Source organism: Penaeus chinensis, chromosome 9 (genome assembly GCF_019202785.1).
Source record: "Penaeus chinensis breed Huanghai No. 1 chromosome 9, ASM1920278v2, whole genome shotgun sequence".
Classification (NCBI taxonomy): domain Eukaryota; kingdom Metazoa; phylum Arthropoda; class Malacostraca; order Decapoda; family Penaeidae; genus Penaeus; species Penaeus chinensis.
In genome coordinates, this window is record NC_061827.1 from 12,409,476 (window position 1) to 12,414,475 (window position 5,000).

The 5,000-nt window shown below is 37.6% G+C and overlaps 1 long non-coding RNA gene across 1 annotated transcript in view; it reads left to right on the plus strand.

The window, feature by feature from the left end:
- The window catches only part of LOC125029277, a 1,148-nt gene extending 1,102 nt beyond the window's left edge, over window positions 1-46 (plus strand). The window contains exon 3 of the long non-coding RNA XR_007115174.1: window positions 1-46. This exon is cut by the window's left edge and continues 168 nt beyond it. This is a non-coding gene — a long non-coding RNA (uncharacterized LOC125029277).
- Window positions 47-5,000: the final 4,954 nt, after the last annotated feature.

Consider the following 5,000-nt stretch of genomic DNA (forward strand, 5'->3'; position numbering starts at 1 on the left):
GTTGGAAATGTGAATTACTGTCAAAAATTAAATGTGTACTTTGGTATCTCCTGTGTCTTATTTCCTGACGCAAAACTGAATCCGGAATCTGCAGAGACGGATCACACGCAGACAAAAAGTACTCCAGGTAACAAGTATCCAGCTCCGGATCCATTTGTATATACGTTTGGCGTTATGCTTACCCGTGTGTCGATAATGACAAGATGATGATGATACTGATGGTATTAATTGAAATGAAGTTGATCATTCCACCACTACTACAAATTCTGCTAGTAGTACATATAATCAAAATATCATGATTGATGATAAAACTGATACTGATGAAAATGATGATGGTGGTACAAAAATTACATTATTAATAACAGTAATGATAATAATAATGTTATGTTGATAATGATAACAATGAAATTATATTGATTGTAAAAGTTATGATAATGATGATTGTGATATTAATAACAAAATATAATGATGATAATAATAGTGATAATGATAATAATAAAATGATAATGAAAAGAATTATTAGTACATAAGATGAAGGAAAAAAAGACTAATACCATTACGGTTATTATCATTATCATAATAACATAAATGATAATAACAAATAATCATTATTATTACTATTATTATTATCAATACTATTATAATTTTTTTAAATCTCTGTTTTTTATCTTCTTATTTGCTTCAATTACTCGCCGGGAAAGCCCAGTCGCCTTTGGCAAGTAAAAGGTTTTGACAGTCTTCCAGTGTTCATATAGAGAAGGCTTTACGTAGAACGTGGACAGTGCTGGTCAACACTATTTCATGGATTTCCTGGAGATTGGTTTCGCTGGGTATTTCTTTAAGGTGTCTCCTGCAACCCTTCTCGATCATCCCGAGTGCACCGACAGTGATTGTGACTGTAGCTGCCTTGAGGTGCCATATCTCTATGTCGATTTAACGATCTTTATATCTAGATTTTTTACTGTTTTATCCTGGTAGTTAGGGATACTCATATCAATGAGGAGGAAAGTTTTACACTTAAGGTCTTTGATAATGATGTCTGGGCGATTTGCCTGGATGGTCCGTTCATTTCGAATAGGAAAGTCCCAGAGAATGGTAATGTTATCATCTACTACTATTGGTTGGGGTGATGTTCATACCAGTTGGTGGGAGTTTGGATCTTGTAGTGATTGCATATTCTCCAGTGCAAATATTGTCCCATTCTATCATGACAATTTCTGTACTTCATCTTAAAACTGAGCGACCTGAAATAAGGTGATCAATTGTCTCGGTGAATTTGTCACGGTGCATACATTTAGCATCAACACCGTGCTTATGGACATTTTCTTAGTAATTTCGTGTAAATATCCTTTGATCATGATAATATGAAGTCTTCATTCTCTGCCTTCAATCCAGAGCTCCTTGGCCACTGATTGGTCGCTTCTTGGTCTACATAATTTTTTTGACTTCGAAGCGTCTATTGTCCATGCAGAGTTTTCCGACTCCATAATTTATTATTATTATTATTATCGTTATTAAAATCATCATCATCATCATACTCATCATTATCACCATTATTATTATCATCATCATCATAGAAGGCATAGCCATCTCCAGCCGACTTCAGCCGAGGTAACACAAGTTGATGAGAGTATGATGGCATTGAGACTGAGGCATGCTTTTGGCTTCGTGTCTCTTACTGTTGTTTATGCTCTTATCGATGTTTGCAAGCTCAATGTGAAAGAAGTGTTCTATGCCAAACTTACATCTACGTAAGACAATTGTCCCCAGTGAGACATTCACATGTATCCGGCTGTGATCGAGCTGGCTAAGAGATGTCTGTCGGCCTCCGTGGCTAAGGAGCTGATCCCAGCAGCGAGAACAGCCTCCTTCTCCATATCTTTGCTAGGTCCTAGAGATTGAGAATTCTGGCTCCTGTTATCAATGCTCCAACCCGCATCACTGGACATGGTATAGCGATACGGGTACTGTGGCCAAGGAGACTGACCATATTCTTGTCAGCACTCGATGGAGGATCCTTCAGAATTGTAGGGTTTACTGGAGTGCCGAGATCTGTGGCACTGACCATAGGCTGTTAGTGGCTACCCTGCGGGTCCACTTCAAAACTCCTCGTCCCTCCAGTGGCCACTCTAGGGTGTTTTATTAGGACAGACTGAAGGAGGAGTGTGCCCGAGGGTTCACCACGGCAGTCTCTGATCGATTCATAAAACCTGACGGACCCAGTTGCTCTGTGGGAGTCCTTCAAGTGCAAAACACTCTAAGCAGTGCAGGAGTCCATTGGTGTATGCCCGAGGATAAGACAAAATTTCATCTCCCTGGAGAAACTGGAGGCCATTGAGGCATGTCACATGCCTAAGCTGAATGGCAATCAGGACTTGCATCGCTCCTTGGTGAGTAGGGATGGGATACTGCTGAGAAGGAACAAGGAACAGTTCATCAAGGACCTTGCTGAGGAGGTTGAAGGCCAGCCTACATCGACCTTAAGAAGGCATTTCCCTTGGTGCATCAAGAATCAATAGGGGAGATTCTGTGACTTAGGGGAATTTCGACATTGATTATTGACCTAATAGCAAGCCTATATACCGCTACTGAAAGTGCTGTAAAGTGTGGTGGGGGCCTGTCGAACTTCCTTAGGGGAATTTCGACTCTGATTATTGACCTAATAGCAAGCCTATATACCGGTACTGAAAGAGCTGTGAAGTGTGGTGGGGGCCTGTCGAACCTCCCTGTTAATTCAGGGGTGAGGCAAGGCTGTGCCATTGCTCCAACACTTTTCAACAACTGCATAGATTGGATGATGGGCAGAGCTACTCCACAAAATCAGTGTGGAGCAACACTGGGCAATATCAAGGTCTTAGACCTTGAATTTAATGTTGATGTTGCTATCCTACCTGAGTCTCTGGAATCACTGGTGGCAGCTCTTAATGCATGTAGCAATGAGGCCTTGGGCCTAGAGGTCTCCTGGACCAAGACCAAGATTCAAGACTTTGGGGTAGTCGATCCATGCCTGCGATGAGGATGTTGAAGTCACAGAGCATTGCATATCTTGGTAGCGTAGTCCATAGGCATAGATACTGCCAGTTTTGTTCTGTGGAAGCTAAATCTGGACGCTATCTAGTGCCTTGGTGTTTCGTCTTGATGCCTTTTGTATCAAGTCTCTACCGGATCATGGGGAACAGTTGGCAGGACCATGTGTCCATCCGACGGCTACACCGTGAGACTGGTAACGGACCTGTTACTTGCATAATCCGGGATCGCCAATTCAGGCTATATGGGCACTTAACTCGTTTCTCTGTGGATGACCCTGGCCATCAGGTTGTCTCTCTGCGAGACAGTCCTGGTGGAGGAGGCCCGTGGGACAACCTAGGAGGTTATGGCTTAGGCAACTCGACCAGACCTGTCGTGAAGAGATAGAGATGCGCCGAGGGCCTGCCTGGAGACTCGCCATGAGGGACCCTCGTGGCTGGAAGCGAAAGGTCATGATGCGGCCATGCGGCCCCGCCAGCGTTAGCTCCTTGATGATCATCATCATCATTATTATCATCACCATCGTTATAGATATCATTATTATTATCATTATGGTTATTATTATTATCATTATTATTATCCCTATCATTATCATTATCACCATTATTATCAGCATCATCATCAATATCATCTACATTGTTATTATTATCATTATTATCATTATCATTACTATTATTATTATTATCGTTATTGTTATCATCATTATCATTATCATCATCATTTTCATTAACATTATCATCATCGTCATCATCATCATCATTTTCATTAACATTATCATTATCATTATCACCATTATTATTATCATTATCATTATCACCATTATTATTATCATTATCATTATTATTATCATTATCATTATTATTATCATTATTATTATTATTGTTATTATTATTATCATTATCATTATTATTATCATTATTATCTCTTTTTAAATTATCATTATTATCATTGTTATTATTATCATTATCATTATCACCATTATTATTATCATTATTATCATCACCATCGTTATAGATATCATTATTATTATCATTATTATCATCACCATCGTTATAGATATCATTATTATTATTGTTATTATTATTTTTTTTTTTTTTTGAAAGTGAATAAGGATGTTTGGAATGTCATGTCTGCCTGGTGATTATTTCAGTATGACGGATGGTGTCTTTGACTGTATGTACGAAGGTGCGCAACTATAATGACATTGCACTTTAGTTATATGACTTTAGTGATTAATATTTGTTGTTTAGTGATTTTAATGGTTTATTATTTACAGAAAAGGCATAAACTAATGATTTATGAAAACGAAAATAATCAGATATGAAATCTATGATTCGGCAATTTAAACTTACACTTGACTAAACACTTGCTATCCTGCCCGCATGTCTTGAATTATTGGTATGAAGTGCGGAAATTTATGAATTCTGACACTTGTAAGGAACAGCCTCAGAAGTTCGTTTTTTGTTTTTTTTACTGTGTATGTAAATAAATGTGATTTATAAAGTTGTGTTTTGAGAGTTCAAGACCTTTGATATAATAGATGACATGACTTACGTATGGTAGTGTATGCCTGACTATCTATAGAGACAGACAGACAGACACAGACACAGACAGAAAGGCAGAATGAAAGACACATAGACAGATGAACAGAAAGAAAGGCACGTAGAAAGTTAGAATGACATAGATAAACAGTCAAACAGATATATAAACAGCTAGCTAGTGATAGAGTAGATCTTGGTGTTGGGAAGCTCAGTATGCATTTGGTATACTTACGTTGAGGTATATTATTAGCCGTTTATGAGTGACTTATCACCGGATACATTTTCTAACTTGCAATTCGTCTGGAGTAAATGGATTTTATTTTTTTTTTTTTTTATTTATTTATTATTATTATTATTATTATCATTATTATCATTGTTGTTGTTATTAGTACTATTATTGTTATTATTATTATTAATATCATTATTATTATT